Genomic DNA, 21,106 nt, shown 5'->3' on the forward strand with positions numbered 1-21,106 from the left:
TTCTCCTCAACTAGGTAGAAAGTTTCTCTACTATTGTTTCTCATTATTTATTTATTTGTGCTTGTTTATGTTTCATACTCTTCTTTCCAATATAGTGGCAAGACTCCTCTCTAATTCCAGTCACAGACTTATTTATAGAATGTTAGAGCTGGAATGAACCTTAGAGATTTTAAAGAGTCCAGCTCTTGCTCTCATTTTTATTTGGGGGGGGTGTGTGTGCTTTTTTTTTTAAATTAAAGCATATGCATAGATAATTTTCAACATTCACCCTTGCAAAACATTGTGTTTCAAAATATTTTCCCTCCCTTCCCTACATCCGTTCCCCTAAACAGCAAGTAATCCAATATATGTTAAACATGTGCAATTCTTCTCTATAAATTTCCACAATTATCATCCTGTACAAAAAAAAAATCAAATCAAAAAGGAAAAAGACGAGAAAGAAAACAAAATGCAAGCAAACAACAACAAAAAGAGTGAAGATACTATATTGTGATCCACACTCAGTCCTCACAGTCCCCTCAATGAGTGTGGATGGCACTCTCCATCACAAGACCATTGGAACTGTCCTGAATCACCTCGGAGTTGGAAAGAGCGATGTGCCTTAGAATTCATCATCATATAATCTTGCTGTTGGCATGCACAGAGTTCTCTTGGTTCTGCTCACTTTACTTTCTTGCTCCCATTTTGGAGAGAAGGAAACTGAGGCCCAGAGCAGATAAATTACTTCTCTACATTCACAATTAAAGTTTGTGCCAAGGTTAGAGCACAGGTTTACTGATTCCCAATCAAGACCTATACTTGACTGTGTCATTTATTCTTCCAAACAGGTAGTATCAAAAATTTTTGGACTTAGCATTATGCATTTATCCCTGTTTGCTTAAGTAACGGCTTAGTTACTAGTCTTAACCATTTCTAAATGGTTTTAGCCCTAGGGAGCACCACTTTTCACATCCATAAAATAGGAATAACTTACACATAAATATGTATATACATATATATGTGTGAATACATCTATCGTATGTGTGTGTGTGTGTGTGTGTGTGTGTGTGTGTGTGTGTGTATGCTGATTGCATGGATAATCACAGATTTTCATTTTAGCCATTTTTTCCCAAAAAAACGTTTATCTAAGTTGCTAGCAAGTTGGATTATTTAGCAGTAACTTTCATTAGTAAGGAATGAACACTCTCCAAAAAACTTACATAGAGGTGATAAAGGACTGTGTCATAGACAGTACATATCTCATGGCTCCAACAATCACAGTTTCTCTCATATAGTGCATGACACATAATAGGCACTTAATAAATGTTTAATGATTGATTGAAGTTCTTTTTCTTGCTGTTACTCTAATATTTCTCTGCAGTTTCTGCTCTATTTCTAAATCTGTAGTTTGCTGATTACCTGCCTTTGAAGGCTTTTTTTCAAAATGTCCTTCTGTCCTGGAATTTAAAATCTTCTTTAAATTGGTACTTCCTTGTTCAACCTGAATTTCTTCCCACTGTTTTCCATAGATATTAATATTTTAGTTACTCAATAGCTGTGTGACACTGAAGTAGTCACTAAATTTCTTTCAGCCACAAGATGAAGTGTTCTCCATCTGTAAATAATTTCACTTATACTATGAAGATCAAATGAAATAACACATGTGAAGAAGTTTATAAATCTTAAGGTGCCATATAAATGTGGACCCTTTTTGATATTATTATTGTTATGATAATAATAATTATTAAGTCAATACATTCATTTAGATCTAGAAGGGATTTTGGAGGAAATTGAATCAAATATCCTCATTTTACAGATAAGGAAACTGAGTCTGAGAGAGAATTTTGAGACTTGGCTAGATTTATATAGCTAGTAAATAGCTGTAATAAGCTAATAATATAATATAATATAATATAATATAATATAATATAATATAATATAATATAATATAATATAATATAATATAATATAATATAATATAATATAATAATAAATAATGTATTATATTACATATACTATAAATAAGTAAATTTATTTATTCTGACATCTTATAATGTTGTCCTCTTTCTATTTAAATCCAACCATCCTTCAATACCTAATTTAAGTTCATCTGTTCCTGTGCCTATGCTGATTTCTTCTATTCCTGAATGCCTGGGGACCAGGTTGTCATTTTCATATATTTTATCATTTGAGTATTATGACTTGTGTTAGACTGTGTTTGTTTAAAATGTTTAACTTTAAATCTTATCTTACTAATGAGATTGTAAGCTCCTCAAGTGCAGATACTATTTTTTTGTATTTTTTCCTTGACATTCAGTATAGATCTTAGATTAGTAAATATGCTGAGTTATATTCAATTCACAAGGTTTATCTGCCTTGAATAGGTCAAGTTCCAATCTAGAATGGGAATTGCTAGGAGTTTAGGAATAGCAAGAAGAAGACACTTCCCTCCCATGACTTATGCAATCTAATGAATGCTCAAGATGGGCTATTTGGTGTGCTAGATTTTCTTGTACTATTTTCTAACATTCTTCTTTGGGATGGAATATATTATATATTCTGAATTCTTTATGCCAAATGGATAAAACTTTGGTTAGGAGACCTAAATTATTCTCCAATTCTGCTTCATTACTGTCTATATGTATAATACTTCATTTTTCTGAACTTCAGGTGAAAAATAGGTGATGATAACCAGTTTGCTAGTTGAAGTGAATCTTCATTAAGTTAACTAAAGATTTTTGACTACACTGAACAATAACTGATTTGTATACAACACTTCAAAGGTTAGAACATGCTTCTTATCCCTTAACTCTTTTGATCATCATAATATTCCTGTGAGATAGGCATTGTAAATATCATTGATCTCAATTCACAGATGAGAAAACTTTGGCTCAGAGGAATTAAGTGACTTGTTCATGCTAAGCCATTAGTGAGTTTTCAGAGATAGGATTTTAACCTAGTTCCTTCCTGACTTCAAATGAAGTGTTTTATCCTCTACACCAAAACTGGTTTTGTTATGGAATCTAAATAATGTTAAATGTTATTGTGTTGCACACAAATGTGTAGGCAATAGCTATGTTACTAGGTTCTGTCATAGATATAGATATATTGTTACTGTGTCTAAGAACCAAATGGAATGTCATCAAAATGGAAGTTTTAAATTGTCAGATTGAAGAGATTGATGAGAATATTCTTTGAGAGAAACTGAATATGTTTCTTTTTAGCTTGAAATCATGAATTTTAATTTTCTAAAATTAGTATATGTAAGAGCAGTAGCTAAATCAGAGAATCTCAAATTTAGCACTGGGAAGGAGCTTAGAGATCATCTTGTCCAGTCCCTTAATTTTATAGTTGATGATACTGAGACATAGAATTTAAGTGACTTGGCTAAGGACACACAGCTATTAAGTAACAGAACCAGAATCTGAGCCCAGGTCCTCAGACTTTAAATACAAAGCTCTTTTCTACTTGTTCTGGGCATATGACAACAATTAGAAATGGGTATGATGTAAAAGATTAAGAAAATGGAGATATCATGTTGTGCAACTTCTATGCAGGTTTCAATTGATAAGACAAAAGGCAATGTAATTACAAAAACTGAACATGTACCATTATGTTTGATTGCAAGAAACACAGTTCCAGTCAAGTTAGTCTCATTAAGGTTTTAAACAGAACTTCAGAAAGAAGCACATTGTCTGGTTCTACTCCTGTCCTCAGCCTCCTCTCCATGTCCTTCTTCTTAACTCTCGCTGTGTCTGTCTGTCTGTCTGAGTGTCTGTCTGTCTGTCTGTGGTGGGAGTGGTGGGGTGGGTTCTGAGGATTTTACTTAGTTGGGAAGAAACTGACAGGTCCCTGCCAGGGAACAGCACCACCTAATTGTCTGGCTCCTGTCCAGCTACAGATTGACCCAATAAACTCTGATGAATCTGGATTCCTGCAGTCTGATTTGCTTCCTTTCTGCTACAAGCCTCTTAGCTTCCATGAAGATTCAAAACCCTAGTGCTGACTTTGACAAAGGGAGTGAGAGGGGGGATGGAGAGGAAGAAAGGGCAGATAACAGCCGAATGTAATCAGCATTTTATTACCATCCTCAGGAAGTAGGAATAGGAAAAAACGTAGGTTGGAGCAAGGAAAGTTAATTATGGTGAGGTTATTTGACAGGAAATTACTAAATACAAACAGACAGAAGAAACACATTTTAAAGCAGGGTAGGAAATCTCAAGTTACTTCACTGTGTGTATTCAAAAACCCCAAAGCAAATCCTGAAAATAGCAGTTTAAACAAAAGCTATCTTATCAGATAAAGGAATTTCCAGCACAAAGGGAAATTTATATATTGGATAGACAATCTTAAAATAAACTGATTGCATTGATAACACTGCAAATTTAATTGTGGGGAAAAATGGACTTATTTGAAAACCCCAGATGCCTGAATTTCCTATGTAAATGGTTTGAATTTATCCTTCACTTTACATTTCTTCTCTTCTAAATTGCTTTACTCCCTGAAAAATTGTGTTGGTAGGTGCATGAGTGTTCATGAAAATTAATTTTAAAGTATTTGTATTTTCAAATTTCAATTCTTTGTAATCTCATCAGTTTAATAAATTGAGTAAAAGATTAGGAGACAGAAAAATGAACTGTGAACATTTTAGAATGTAATTTTCTATTTTCATTAATCATTGAAAGTTCTTTTAATCACTCTGCCTTTGAGTAATAGATTTTTCCCCCCTATCTTTATCTTGGAATATTGAGCAAATATTTGTTTCTTTCTCATGGAATAGTCAAACCACTTTTGTTAGTGATTTTTTTGAGATGCTAAGGTGTATAAGAATATAATAACAATTCTTCTCTTTCTATGGTGGCCTGTGGTGCTTTTGAGGCATAATGCTGGGTTAGTATTGTGGTAAAACTATAAAGGACAACCAATGAAGCTTTTTGGATAGCAGGCCACTCTAGACATGGTCATAATTGTCTAAAGAAGACATTGCTTTTCTAGCAGGAAAAAAATAAGCTTTATTCTCCAGCTTTCCCTTTTCCATAGTTGATATTATGAAACACAAGGTTTTTTTGATTTTTTTTTTTAAAGAATCAGACATTGAATAGTCATGAAAATACATGTGTTCAACGAGTCTAATTATATATTCCATGTGTATGGAATTACAAATACTGTCAATTCAAGGAAAAAGCAATATTTTGAATACAGAGATGGAGCTCAAATTCTGCATTCCTTTTGGAAGGCCAACACCTGTGGAAAGAATGTATGGTTATTTCCACTTGACCTTGGCTGTTTAGCTGGGAGTGTTTCAGAAGCTGTTACAGTGGGTATACAGGACTGCTGTGCTTTCAAAGGGACTCAACTGGTATAGCACCTGTCTATTGCTGTAGATGGAACACGCATAACTAATCCACAACAGTCACTATTTCATCCAATGCCTGGCTGGCTGTTATCCTAGTTTTCACATGTGCTCCACATGGTCGTTATGCCTAGAATCCTAGAATTTGAAGGGTCTTAAAAATCACTTAGCCCAACCAGTAACTAAACAGAAACCCCCACAACAACATCCCCTGTAAGTGGTCATACATCTTCTTTAAGAAAATCTCCAAAGAATGACTAGTTTGGAGGCTGTTTCATAGATGGATATAGCTTACACGGCTCAAATAAGACTCATTTTACAAGGATACTGAAGGAGAAAATCATGGCACCCATCTTTGCTTCGTTTGAAGAAGGATGAGATGGTTTTTTTGTCATTTTTATAGGCCTCAACTTAAATGCCTGAGATTTTGCTCCTCTTCCCTCCATTTTCCTGACTTTGTCTCTGGCAGATACCTTCAGGTCTCAGTTTTTTAACTCAAACCAATTTATTTGTGATTTTTTAAAAATCCCCTGACTATGTGGTCTGCATGGGTTTCTGACTTCAACAAGAACTGTTTACGGGTTAAATCCCCAACTCATTTTCTGCCCCTCTAAGTGTCAGGAAATCAGAGAATGTGGATTTCTACTAGTAGAAATTCAATAGTAAATCAGAAATAACATTTTCTGTTTCTGATTATGATTTATCTTTCGGTGATCCAATAACTTTGTACAGTAAGCTTGACAAGGATACTGACTGGGTGACTCTAACCCAAAGTGATACAATTGGCATCATCTCTTGCTGAGAAAGTCTCCCAAATAGACTCCCAGTCTTGTCTTATCTTCCCCAGAGCTGGAAAAAAAATGATATTCCTAAATCTTAAATCTGACCATGTCATTCACCTACTCAATAAAAACAACACTAGTGTCCAGGAGACTGCTCTAGGATTGCCTGTAGGATAAAATACAGATTATTCTATGTGACTTGTAAAGTTCTTTCCAATTTGGCTTCAACCTAAATTTCCAGACTGTTCACCATTATTCCCCTTCTATACTCTTGCTCTAGCTCAGCTGGTCTATGTGCTTCTCCACATACATATCATCCCATTTTGGGGCTCATTGCCTGCAGATTATACCCCATACATGGAGTATACTTCCTTTCTACAACTCTTCTACTCCCCTCCCTTTCCCCCTCAGAAAACCAGCACTTCTTCAGGTTATTTTCCAAGTAATAAACTCTTATGGAGATGAGATGAGCTAATTGTTTTGTAGGTGCTATAGAACTCACTGTCTTTGCTACCTCAAGGACAGAAGAGCCTAAGGGTGTTCTGAAGCCTAAGAGAACCAATTGCTAAATATTAAACATTACAGAAATCTGTCATCACTATAAATCAGGGATTGATTTATTGTTTTGTTGATCAATATACTTAAGAACATATTAATGATGAAAATGAAACTTACAAGTGTTTGCACAAAGAAAGGTACAGTTTGTTAAATACCCCTGTATTGTTCTATAAACATTGCTTGAACTCAGAAAGAGTAGAATAAAAGTCTCAGGTAATGAAGTCATACTCAAATCGAAGGTCTGATGAATGTAAGATAATAATAATAATAAAAACCTAACTGGCATATATATATAGTTTTAAGGTTTCAAAAATGATTTATATTCATTGTCTAAATTAAGTCTCACAACACCCTTGGAAGAATCAGAAAAGAAAGTTTTTCACATCAAGTTTTCCTTGGCATGGTCAAATGATTTGACCCCCCCCCCCCAAAAAAAATAAAAAAGAAGACCAAAAAATCCCCCCAAAAAACCTGATATAGTTTAATGAATAGAAATGATACTCAAGAAGATGCATTACTATTTGTCTTGTTGCTAAGTCCAAGTGGCCACTCCTTGGGAATGTTGACTGTCTCATTTTTCTATTTGCATTCCTTATCATTAAGATAGATTTTTACAAGTGTTGTTATTGTTTAGCCATTTCAGTCACATCTGACTCTTTGTGACCCCGTTTGAGGTTATCTTGTCAAAAGTACTGGAGTAATTTGCTGTTTTCTTCTCTTTCTCATTTTACAGATAAGGAAACTGAGGCAAACAGGGTTAAATGATTTGGCTGGGACCATACAGCAAATAAGTGTTTAAAGCTGGATTTGAACTCATCTTTCTGACTCCAGGTAGAATCTTCTACAAAGTATCATCTAAATACATGATTATTGACTGATTAAAAGATCAGTTTTACCATTAATGATTGTATAGCAGGGATTGTTAATGAAACTGGGACATTATTTGATGTGCAAAATGTGTGCTTTTACATCACTCAAGAACTTGATGTTTTGTTAATATCAAACTTGTCTTTTATTTGATCAACTTTAATATTTTGAGGGATTTTTATTCTCATGAGAACTTTTTTGAGTGTTACAGAGTTCCCTTAGTAAATGGGAGTTGTGGCCAACATTTAATTACTTTGACCCAGCCTGTGTTGTTCAGTCCTATATGGGTACTGTGATATTTGGAACTTTAAAAATGGTCCTTATCTATTTGCACTTTTCCTGGTTCTGGTTGGTGTGCTGCTGAGGTAATACTATCTGTTAAAAATTTCCTGTTCAATGATGATGATGAGTTTTTGTTTACATAATTTTTTAGGAGTGGAAAGATAAATGGTAATCGTTGTTTCAAAACACTGTGAAATGATTTATACTGAGAGTCCTGACAGCATATCTGCTAAGGCATTTGCTAATGATTGCCTTCCTAGTGGGACTAGACATTCTAGGAATGTGTTTCCTTATACATTTCCTCTACATTTCAACCACTGCTTGAGACTGCTTGGTCTTTAAATTTTGAAGCAATGTTATTTCTGTGGGTAGGAAAAAAGCACTACTTTTTTGTGGTAAAAGTGGATATACATACACACACATACATATGTGCATATATATAAAAACTTTATTCTAGCATCCTTTAAAGAGCTAGAGATACTTTGTTAATTGTTTGTTAATAATGTGATTTTTTTTGCTCATAGTTATGTTTAATATATTTAAAGTTGTACAGATCTAAAAAGCAACCATACACATTAATCTTTTCTTCAATTTCTCCTTAATTTTGGAGACACCAAAAATTTTGGCACAAAAATGTTTGTCCACCATCTGGTCTTTCACATATCTGCTGAACATAATCAGTAACATTCTGCCAGGACTGACTTTACAGTCAACATCATTCTTACTGAACCATTTGTGAATGTGCTTTCAGGGACCTTCTTTCATAATGGTCACAAAGTCTTTCCAAAAAAATTATTCCTTAAGATGGGAAGAGTTTTCCTGTGGATATGAGTCAACACCACTTTCTTTGTTTATAGTTACATCCTGAGGCAGCCCAATGGGGTGGTGGAAAAAGACCTGGGCCAGTAGCCTAAAGTCTTGGCCCCAAGTCCTCGCTTTGTGGCTAACTCTTCATAAGTCATTGAACTTCTTTGACCTTTGGTTTCCTCATATATAATGTGAAGGGAGTCCAGGACAAATGTTCACTGCAACTTCATAGAAGGGAGGGAAAAAAGTCCAAAACAAAGATGGCTTAAGCATGGGCCTAGAAATTACTTTCCATATGGCATGGAAAAAAGGTTCTTTACCAAATCATTCCCCATCCTCAGGATGCCACATCTACCAAGTTCCTATTGCTAGAAATTCCATAATTAGAAATTTATTCTTATTGGCCAGCTGAAAATTCAATGAGTTTGGGGTAAGCATTTTCACAAGTTAGTGGAAATGATTCTTCCTGACTTTCCCTTGAAAACAAGTTGAGAGACAAAGACAGAGAAAGAGAGGGAGAGAGAGGGGGAGGGAGGGAGGGAAGGAGGGAAGAAAGAAAGAAGGGAGGGAGTGATAGAAAGAGACAAAGAGAAGGAGAGAGAGGGAGGCAGGGAAGAAGAGAGAAAGGAGGGAAGGGAAGGAAGGATAGAGAGGGTTGAGGGGAATAGAAGCAAACGGTTGGTATCAGGTAAGGTGGGAATAAGGATGGATGGTTAAGGACTTAGAATGTGTTGAGGACAAGGAATTGTAGCGGGAAGTTAGAAGTTGAGGGGGATTCTCAGAATCAAATCGCAACATTTTTTGAAGCCTACGAAAAAGATATTTACCATGGCTACAGGTTGTGTAATAGAAGTGATCTTTGTCAGACCTAGTGAGAATAAGGCATGAAGAAGGGTGGGGGAAGAAGCCTATATATGGTAATATCAAAAATCAACCAGACTGACCCCTGAGTCAGTGGTGCATCTCTGTTCCACCTCAGAACTCCGTAGGGTTTGGAAATGATGTGCTCTGATCTTTTTTCCTGGCATTTCAAATGATTTTTCATTCTTCCCAAGGGATTTCATAATTAATAAAGATAAATAAAAGACAGGAAATCTGTAATGGAGTAGAAACCTCCACTTATACCAGATTAAAAATATATATAGATAGACAGATAGATATTCAGTCTACAAAGTAACACCGTCTGGTGGGACGAGATCAAAGAGGGCAGCCATATGACTGAGCTGGCAAGAGCAGTCTTTTCCCATGCAGTCAACATCCTGCCCCTTTATAGTTGAGACAAGTTAAATAAGGAAGTCTTATGCAGTTGAGCGACTGAGTGTGTAATTCTCAGGGAATATGGTCTAAGTTCAAGGGCTCTAGGAGTGTGATTTTAAGTATGGGAATGATAAGCACACATCTGCTTGCATTCATAAACACAGCTCTAGGAGGCCTGGTTTTAAATTACTGCACTACCCCTACTAAACCTCCCCCCTAATCCTATAAAGATGTCAGGTACAGATGGGCCTGGAAGGGTTATAGCAATATCTGACAGCCTGGTATCAAATAGCCAGAGATCGTGAGGATTGGGTTGCAACCAGAATATCCTAATCTTGATTTTATTGTTTTCCCTCACCCCACAAGGGGCGGAGTATTTCAGGGGTGGGCAGAGTCTCATTGGTCCTGGACCTGATGTCTGTGTAAGGAGAACCTGAGATGCTGATTTTCCTATTTTGAGGGTTCAGCTCAAGAGGCTAGCAACAAGCCTACCACTGTTAGAATATCCTCCCTTTCTCCATCCACAAATTGCACAAAGAAAGGACAGCAGCTGTTGTGAACTGAATTGCTGATATGATCAGAAATGTCTCCTGAGTGCTGTGGGGAAGCTGAGCAATGACTTTGCAGCTGAAATGGCCCTCTAGAATTATTACCTATCGGACCTGTAAGTGCAAGGCAGTCAGGCCGCTCTCTAGCACTGAAGGGAGGGTGGGGAGACCACTGGTATGTCAGGTTGTCAACACTCTCAATGTCAGTGACAGCCAAGGGGATTTATGCTTCCTCTCAGGCCCTCCAATGCCACTGCAGATATACTTAGCAATTACAAAGCTGGTTTGGGAATTTCCCTGGGATGGGCCAGGGCTTGTTTCCAAAATAACACCTTTCAAAGCTTACAGAGACTTTTGGAAATTAGATAATCGTATGATATTTATAAAATGAAATACAGTTCTGCTAATGAAATCAGGGCAGATGGTTCTGATTCTGAAGCAAATAACACCTTGTGATTCATTAAAGCAATTTTTTCCCCCTAAAAGTCCTTTGCTGTATTTTAATTTTTGATGGCAGTAGAGTTAGAAAGTTTACTCAGCAGTTATCATAAAGCTTTCTTTTTTCCAGGTAGGTTTTCACTGTGCTTCATGGTGATGTTTTTGTAGAGGCACACTTATCAATCATCTCTTTTAATCTTTTACAAGAACTTTGAGGTCCTGGACATTTATTTGCATGTGTGGAAGATCACAAGTAATGCATTCCTTAGAGTTAAAAAAAACCCAAAAAACAAAAAACAAAACAAAACCATTTATAATGAAATTTCAAAAAAACCTGCCCCTGAATCTTTACTATTTTGTAAACTGAGTTGATGAGACAGTTTTAAAAGATTAAGGATTTTTAAAAATTAAAATACTTGCCACATGTTTTCTGGACTTTAGAGGTGGGCATATACTTCTTAAAATCTCTGAATTCGTAAATGATTAAGGGTCAGTGCATTGTATTTCATCAGGAATAGAAAATAGTGAGAGGAGATTTCCCATCAAAATCTAAAAAAAAAAAAAAAAGTCCCCAAGCTTTTTTGGAGAAAGATGAGAGGGATAATTTGACTTCTTATGAGGTAGCCCAGAAATGCTTCAAGGCTGGCTCATAAAATTCAGACTGTGTCCTTTGAGCAGAATGAATACTCAAAGCCACCACTCCCTTCATTTATTCCCAAGCAGGGTTTGTTACTAAAAGGCAGATTGATAGCGTGCTGAAATGAAGAGGTGCAGTGAGAGCCTGTTAGAATAAACACTGTGTACGGCCGCCTCTCTGCCTTCCCTAGGAGCATTGCCAACCTCCCACTCATAGCCTCCACTGGCCTGGGGCCTGTGATCTGGCTTAGATCCTTTTCTCCTATCCTACAGGAGCCAAAGCTGCTGACTTCACCAGCTTTTAGAAGTCATCAGCATTTGGGATTAAGTTTCTCTCTGGAGTCAAGTTAAATTGTTTGTGGAGACCAAATGCTTCAGTAAAACATCTTTCCCATTTTGACCTTTTGGCTCCTAAGGAAAACAGTGTGCTACTTTCTGTGTCTCCTTAATGGGCTACCAACGTGATATGTATGCCTCTGAGATCATCCACTTTGGCCTGAATTAACCCCCCCCCCCAACAATGGATTGTGTGGCTTGGAATCCCTATGGACTTTGGACCCTTCAGGATTTGCAAGGCATTGATTAATGATAGCACACCAATAATTATTTTCTTTTCTTTAGAGAAAATCTTCTTGGTTTTTTATCAGACCGTGAACACAATAGGGAGAATTATGCATTGTATCCTTTTGGATAACTTTTAAAAATGCTTTTTTTTTTTTTTTTTTTTTTTTTTTTCAGAATTGGTATTGAAGCACTGAGGCTTTGGGTCTAGGCCAGATTTCTAGTTTTTGAGTTAGTTGTCTGAAGGTATGGGTTTGTTACCTGTTTAGCTATCATTAATGTTTTTTAACTTTTCTACCCCATCTCCTTGATAAAGTATATGAAATTGGAATTGCAATGATATCATTGCTACTTAGATTAGATCACTTTTTTTTTCTATTGCAGATTAAGTTACCCAGCATACTTGTAAAATAGATGGATGGCTAGACTGGGTATTCAGCTGTAACTTGACACAGAAGGGGTAAATATTGTGACTTCAGATGAAGAGTTCATGGAAGGAGAGTCCTGATTATTTAGATTTTGCTGAACAATAGTATTTGTATTTTCTGTGCCCTGATTTATGACAAGTAGATGAATAATCTCATGGCCATGGAGATGGAGTGTATTTTATGAAGAGCAGGATGAATATATTTTACTTTTTTTTTTTTTTTTTTTGCTGAGGCAGTGGGGTTAAAAGTGACTTGCCCAGGGTCACATAGCTAGGAAGTGTTAAGTTTCTGAGATCAGATTTGAACTCTGGTCCTCCTGAATTCAGGGCTGGTGCTCTATCCACTGTCCCAACATAATTTTTAATAGGATATCATATTAAGAGATGAGACATTGAGGTTCATAGATGTGAAACAGCTTACCAAAAGCCACAAACAAGTAAATGGGGCTGCTTTGATTCTGATCTAGTGGCAGAATCCAAAATTGTCACTTTCCCCACTAAACTAATATGATCAAAAAAGCCTTAAAGGGAAAAATGGGTGCGGACAAATTTGTATAAAAAATGCTAATAATTTCATTTCCTGTATACTAAGTGTGTTAAATTTGGACAATAAATCAAGTAAATTTTAATACAAGGAGTTAGGTATTTAACAAAGCCTCTTGTGAATAATACCTTGTGAAAACAAGATGCAGTGAAGTTGACTGAATGATAGAATAGTAAATTAAATTCAGAATTCATTGAAGAGCAGAACTATAGAGTATCAAATAATAGGGTCTCTGTCTACCTCAGTTCCCCCATCTATAAAATGGGGATAATATTAGTACCTCTTTTCTAGGGTTGTTGTGAGGATTTAATGAGATAACATTTTAAATGTAGTTCATAAACATTCAAGCTCTGTGTAAATGATAAGTATTTCTATTATGATGTTAATTTAAGAAAAATCCACCTAAAAATCTATCCAAAAGAAGAAGTAGATTTGTCCTTTTAATGGAAGTATTTAAGTAAACTGTGCAGCCATTTGTCTGAGATATCCTAGATAGGAATCCTATTGGAGAAAAGTTTGGTTTGGTTGATCTATAATGTCTATGATAACTTTATGATTTTGTAAAACTAGGGAATCAACTGTAATTACCCAGAGAACTGTTGTATGTGTTTAGATCTTAAAAGAAAAGAAAGAGGGACAGATAATTAAAGATGAATGCGGTATTATTAAAGACCAAAAGGGCAATGAGGTGGTGCAGTGGACAGAGTTCAGGGCCTGGAGTTAAAAGGACCTAAATTTGAATCTCACTTTGTACAGTTACCAGCTGTCTGGCCCTGGGCAAATCATTCAATCCTATTTGTCTCAGTTTCTTCATCTGTAAAATGAGCTGGAGAAAAAAAAATGGAAAACCACTCTAGTATTTTTACCAACAAAACCCCAAATGGAGTCAAAAAAGTCAGACACAACTGAAAAATGACTGAACAAACAACAAGGACCAGAATGAGCAAAGACTTCTGAAAACTAATAAGGACAACAAAAAAAAATATTTAAAAAGATATCTCTATCTCTATCTATATGTCTATATACACCCATACATTCACTAAAAAGAGCAAGAATGGGAAAGTGACAGCTCATAGCTCAGGCAGATACTGTAATGGTTTTGCTTTTTAAAATGTTTAATTTTAAATCATGTAAAAGTTTCAATAAATGAAGGAATCCTAAGAAATAAACCCTACATATTATTTTATTCTATCACTGTGCCACAGTTTGTTTAACTATTCCCCCAACACTGGATATATAGGATTACAGGATTAAGAGCTAGGACCTCAGAGATCATCTAATCCGACCCTTCATTTCACAGATGAAGAAACTGAGACTTAGAGAGGTTACACATAAAAAACAGACTCAATGAACATTTATCAGAGAAGTTTAAAAGACATGTTTTCATGAGGGTCATTTTTGATGTTTTAGTCTCCAAGTAAGCTATATTCCATAAACTATGCTTGAATTATCTTTTTCTAGGTGTCTGTACCTAGATAGCACATGAATAGGCAGAGTCTGGAGGCAGGAAGCCTTCATGAATTCATCTTGGTGAGTTCAAGTTTGACCTCAGATACTCACAAGCTGTGCCTTTGCAATGTATCCTATATTTCTATGGATAGCTATAGCCACAATGGACATTGTTAGGCCTGGAGTCAGGAAGACTCATTTTTCTGAGTTCAGATTTCCTTAGACTAGTTATTTAACCTTGAGCTAGTTATTTAACTTTGTTGAAATCAGTTTCCCCATCTGTAAAATGAATTGAAGAAGCAAACAGCAAACCACTCTAGTATCTCTGCCAAGAAAACCCCAAATGTTTTCATTAAGAGTTGAACATCACTGAACTGACTGAACAACAAAAATTATTTTGATGAATAATATACATTTGTGATGTAAATCTATGTGGCACAGAGTATGTACTATATAAATATTACCTAATATTATTGTTTCTTAGTTGAGGAAGGGAAGAAAGAAAGTAGACTATATTTGGAAATGAAACATGAGATATTAATTTAAAAAATTATCCAGGGTCATATCCATGACATGAAGTGGTACCCAAAAAATATTTTGTTGGAAAGATATTTAGAATTACAGTGAGTTACATTCATAAGCCATTAGATAGTGAGATAAATTGATTTCTAACAAATTTGAATGTAAAATTATCTATAGGAAATGCTAGATATTTTTCAACTAGTTTATCTAAATGCCAAAACTAAATATTTTAAGAAGTCTATGAGTTGTGCTCCAGGTAAATAAAAATTTTCATCATTGTTATGCCTTTGCAAGAAAGATTATGATTCAAGTTTCACAAATTAGTTTTTATAACTGGGGATTGTAGATATTTTAGTCCTCCAAATGAGTCTCGTAATTTCAGTGATTTTCAAATCTTAGGAGATACTTAACTAGGACACAGTAGGATGGATTTAGACATGAGGCATTAATTTTAACTTTGAATTCCCTTGCTTTTGTGATTTTGAGTGTTGGACCCAGAATTATACCCACCAAATTCATCATCTAAAGGAATAATATACAGGAAACATACGACAAGCAATACAAGATTTCATTCAGCTTCTTCTACTCTTTCTTGTACTAGTGATTATTTTATGCTTGAGAAATGTATTTTGCTTATACACTTTGTAAGTTTGCAGTTAAGTCAAGTTTTTCTCAAACCATAATGTTATTGGGCTGCCTTAGTGTGGCAGAGAGGTAAACAAGGTTTCTCAAAAGCTTTACCAGAAGAGCATACCCCATGGAAGATCTCACTAAGTTATAGAGGTTTAGGGTACAGACTTCATAGTAAACTGTGGTTGTTGTCAAAAGAAAAGCCTAAGGGCAGCTAGATGGCACAGTAGATAGAGCACCAGGTGTGAAGTCAGGAGGACCTGAGTTTAAATCTGGTCTCTGCCTGAGACTTAACATTTCCTAGCTGTGTGATCCTGGGTAAGTCTGGTAACCCCAATTGCCTCAGAAAAAAAGCCTAGATAAGGTTAGCAACTAGTCAGTGATTTTGGGGGATACTGGAGGGGATAGCAATGAAGAGTGGAATATTTCCATTCTTTTGCCCAAGAGTGATTACTGAAAGCACAGATATATATACTCTTTATGCAAGGGTTGTTTTGCTTTATCTACTTGATATACTTGTCTTTTCATTACTTTACTGCTTTTAATCAGAGAAGGAAAATTTAAAAACAAACTTATTTACTTGGCCATTACAAGTTTCTTAGTTTTATGGTAAACTCTTTGTGGGTAGTGGTCTTATCTTCTGTATTCTGTTTCCAATATAGCATTCTGAGTACAAATGAACAAAGGATCTGCTTTCAGAGGTTAGACATTTTCCAATTATACAATGGTACACAATGGAGGTAGTCAAATAATGTGATCATGAACTTTTTTCTCTTTTGAAATAAATTTTGACCGAGCATATTAAAAACACATACAGTCATTCACCAAATAAGTGAAATACTTAAAAATTACTCATTCACTTGAAAAACATAAAATGATAATTTTTGAAGCTTTTTCTAGTACATAGGTCTCCACATTGGCTATATTTCATGCTCAAAGACTGTTGCCTTCATTTCTCTTATTTGTTCATCAAATGAATCTTGTTTGCTAAGCTCTAGAAAGGTAATGATACATTGCCTTTGACCTCCATGTTTGCTTCTGCCACAGTTCTGTCAAGCTGGGACAGAAGATACAGACACAAGCTACATGGAGGTCATCCAGCCATTGTCTACTTATATTCAATGTAATGTCACTCAGCCGCTGGTCAATGGGCCACATTCAGGACTTCTTTATAGGGGATACTCTGTTGGGATTGTTTAATGTTCAGAAACTTCACAAATGACACTGCACTAGAAACTAGATGGAACTGAAAGCCTTTTAGACTGTAGATATAGGGCTTATAGCTATAGTGGTGCTATATTCAGTCTTCTGCCTTTGTCTGCCAAGGGGTTGGCAGATTCTGATAAGCAAAAACTTCATAGACTAATTATATCTTTCCTTTTACCCCTTGTACTTAGCAACCTATCTGGCACATACTAAGTGCTTTAAAATAAGTACTTATGGGTACCCTCCTAAGTCAGAATTTCATCAGAAAAGCAGTAGCCCCTATAAGCCCCTATGAGTAGTAATTGCAGCAGTTAACTGAAGAATAAACTTTGCTTGCATAGGTATGCCTGGAAGTATGGGCCCAGGAGAACCTCTATGTGGAGCCATATCTGAAGGGAAGGGGAACAGTGGAATAGGGTTGTCTATCAGAATGAAGGACTCTTTGGATCACAGAGTAGCTAGGTGGCTTAGTGGATAGATTGCCAGGCCTGAAGTCAGGAAAACTCATCTTCAAGCATTCAAATCTGGCTTTAGACACTGAGATGTGATCCTGGGCAAGTCATTTAACTCTGTCTCAATTTTTTCATATATAAAATGAGCCAGAGAAGGAAAAGGCAAACCAGTTCAGTTTCTTTGCCAAGAAAACCTCAAATAGGATCACAGTGGGTTGGACACCACTGAAGATTGAACAACCACATATAGATCATAGATTTAGAATTGGAATGAACCTTAGAGATTAAATAGTCCAAACTGCTCAACTTTACAGTTGATTTAACTGAGACCCATAAAAGTTGTGACTTGTTCAAGGTTAAACCAGCTAGGAAGTATCAGATTGGAATTTGAATTCGATTCAAATTGACTTCTGATTCCAAATGTTGTTTTCTTTCCCTTGTGCCATTGTGTATCTCCCATAGACCTTTAAAGGCTCATTGCCCTACAAAGAAGAAAAAAAAAAAAAAAACCCAGCAATAACAACAACCAGCAATCTTAAGGCAAGAAGTAATCATCCCAGAGAGTAATAATATAAATTGGAAATTAAATAACAAATTCTGACTTATTTTCTATTTTAATCAAATAGTGGTGCTTAGTATAGAATGAGTGCTTAACAAAATTAGGATGTCAGAATAATTAACTACGCAACCAATTAGTGTTGATTAAATGTTAGGTTTCAGGTACTGTGCTAAATACTGGAAATACAAAGAAAAAGGGAAAACAGCTCCTGCCCTCAAGAAGCTTATGTCTATAACAGGAAAGAAATCATGTGCACAAGTTGTTATATACCAGAAACACATAGAGGAGATGCAAAGTAACCACAAATCTGATTTTTCTTGTATAATAGAATATATATGGAAATGTGTTCAAAATGATTGTTCATATTTAACCTATATCAAATTGCTTGCTGTCTTTGGGAAAAGTGTAGGTAAGAGAGGGGGGGGGGGAAAGGAACACAACATCTGACAAAAATGAATGTTGTAAACTATCTTCATGTGTATTAGGCAAAATTAAATATAACTGAGGAAAAAACCAAAATAACTACAAATAAAAAGGTATTAGATGCTGAGGAGATTGGGAAAACCTTGCAAATAGTAGTATATGAGCTGAGCTTGAAGGAAAACATGGGTCCCAAGAGAAGGAGGTGAGGAGGAAAGGTATTCTGGACATAGGAGACAGCTAAAAAAAGTTGATATGGGAGATGGAGTATTGTATGTGAGAAGTAGAAAATAGGCCAGCTACTGGCCTGTAGAATGTGTGGAGAAAAGTAATATGTAAGAAAACTGAAAAGATAGAAAGGAGCAAGATTGCAAAAAAAAGTTTTAAATCCCAAACAGTGGCATTTGGATTTGGATTTGGAGGTAATAAAGAGGTTCCTGCTGTTTACTGAGTATGGGGAAACAATCAGATCTGTGCTTTAGGAAGACCACTTCAGTGTGAATTGCAATGGGTAGAGACTTATAGCAGGAAAAACAAAGAAATCTCTTGCAATAGTTGAATGAAAAGTGATGAGAACCTGAATAAATTGGTTACTCTGTGCATGGAAAAATGGGATATATGCTAGAGATTTTGTGGAGTTAGAAAACAAAATTTGGCACCTGATGTGATAAGTTGAGTGAGTGAGAAGTTGAGGACACCAACCCTGATTTGTTGGATTTGGGCAGCTTCCATAGAACTGGGCATACACCCTGGCTCCTTTCAGATTAACCAAGAGAAACATAAGTAGAAATACCCAAGAAGTGCTTGAGAAATTAGACCTCTGGATGCAGAGTATTTCAGCAGAAATTTGGATGAAGAAGTGACAGACTTGATTTTTATTTTCTACTATGCTATGGACCTGTTTTGACATCTCAGGAAAAGGATTTAAGCACATTTTTCTTCTTTTTCTTGAGCTCTAAAATGAAGAATAGTAATATCTGGTATCTTTCTGCCTTTATTAGGGCTTTCTGAAATTACACATCTAAAGCTCTGATTTTCTTGCAAAGAAAGTAGAGGTGATATAATATTTAATATTCTTAACTAGGTTTTGTTGTCAACAGCATGTTCTTAATAGGTGGTAATATACTAAAAGAATTCCATTCTGTTCCATTGAAATCACGTAAATTTATCTTAGAGTCAACACTTTTTTGGTTTATTCAATCATCCAGTTCCAAATATACTTAATCATAAATCTCTCCATCTTGGCCACATGTCTATCATAAAAGATTTTGAAATATCTTGCTAAAACACAGGTCTCCTATATGTATGGTATGCTCCTGATCTACCCATCTAGTAACCACAGCAAAAAATGATGATTTTTTTGTTAATTATGTTAATGTATCATGAATTGTTCTCAGTGGCCCATACTGAAACATGATGGCCACCCATTCTTTCTAAATCTAACAAGATACTCATATAATAATCCACTCCAGAATTTTTTCCAGAAATTAATGTCAAACTCAAAGGTCTATAATTTCCAGAATCTATCTTACTCTCTTAAAAATGGAGTAGCATTTGCCATCCTGTGGTACACTGTCAGTAATCCAATAATCTCATCCATGTATTCAACAACTATTTGTTATGTACTTAGAAATTACAAAGAATGCTTTGTGTTGAAGGCATACAAATATAATTTGTAAGTTTTCCCCCTATTGCCTAACATATAATTTGTTTGAATTAGGCCATTAGAATTAATTTAGGGGTAGCTTACAGATCCCTTATTCATTAGGCTTTTAATCCCCTTTTACCTGTTTTCTTCTATCATTTGCAGCCTGAAGTTATCTTCCTTGATAGAGAAAAAAGAAAAAGAATTGAAATTTCTTTTGGTCCTTTATCTACTCAAGGGAGTATTCCCAACCTAGGGGGATCATATAAGTTTAGAAGATTGCATGTGCTCCTGACAAAGGAAGTAGTTCTTTGGAGAGGGGAAGATGAATTTCCTTGAATATTTCTGGGGTCAGGTGTGAGTTCTTTTCATATAAATATAAGTTTATATACACATATAATACTTTAGGCATATATATTTATGTATGCATAACTCTATATAACTTACATGTTTGTCATTACAACATGCATACATATCCATATTCACATTCAGTTTAAATATATTTGTTCTTCATTAATTGTCTTATTAATTTACATGCTTACATGGAATCTGAAGGAACTCTCTTTCTCTCCTTCCCTCAACTCTTTTATTAAAAATAGAAACCAAGACAAGCCAATTTCCAGTATACTTTAGGTATTTCCTAATTTTGTGATTATGGTAATTTAATTTAAACTTAGACTTTGGCTTTGCTTAGTGATACTACCAATAATAACACAATAGTCATTGTATTTCTGCCATCACAAATTTATTGTGAGGAAAGCACTACACAGATTTTAATGTTTTGGAAATCTAGGTTGTGATCCTTATCTCTTGTACTTTTAGTCACATTAAACAATTTCCTTTTCTATTCTTGTCCCTAATCTATCCATCTTCCTTCCTCCCTCTCTCCCTTCCTTCATCCCTCTCTCCCTTCCTTCATCCTTCTCTCCCTTCCTTCCTTCCTTTGTTTTGTCTCTCCTTTGTTTCTTTCTTTCCTCCCTCCTTTCTTCCTTACTTCTTTTATTCCTTCCTTCTTAACTTTCTTCCTTTCATTCATCCATCTCTGCATGGAGAGAGAGAGAGAGAGAGAGAGATATCTATATATCTATATCTATATAGATAGATAATGGATAGGTAAATAAATAGATAATTGATTGGTTATGTCTCATCAGTGTGGATATTCTTTCCATCAAAGATCCTCTACA

At 35.5% G+C, this 21,106-nt stretch overlaps 1 long non-coding RNA gene across 2 annotated transcripts in view; it reads left to right on the forward strand.

Annotated features, from left to right (window-relative positions):
• The window catches only part of LOC141545535 (uncharacterized), a 344,302-nt gene that overhangs the window by 291,016 nt on the left and 32,180 nt on the right, over nucleotides 1–21,106 (forward strand). For both annotated transcript variants that reach the window (XR_012483057.1, XR_012483058.1), the window contains exon 7: nucleotides 7,406–7,503. This is a non-coding gene — a long non-coding RNA (uncharacterized LOC141545535). The remainder of the gene's footprint in view (nucleotides 1–7,405; nucleotides 7,504–21,106) is intronic.

This window comes from Sminthopsis crassicaudata, chromosome 1 (assembly GCF_048593235.1).
Source record: "Sminthopsis crassicaudata isolate SCR6 chromosome 1, ASM4859323v1, whole genome shotgun sequence".
Classification (NCBI taxonomy): domain Eukaryota; kingdom Metazoa; phylum Chordata; class Mammalia; order Dasyuromorphia; family Dasyuridae; genus Sminthopsis; species Sminthopsis crassicaudata.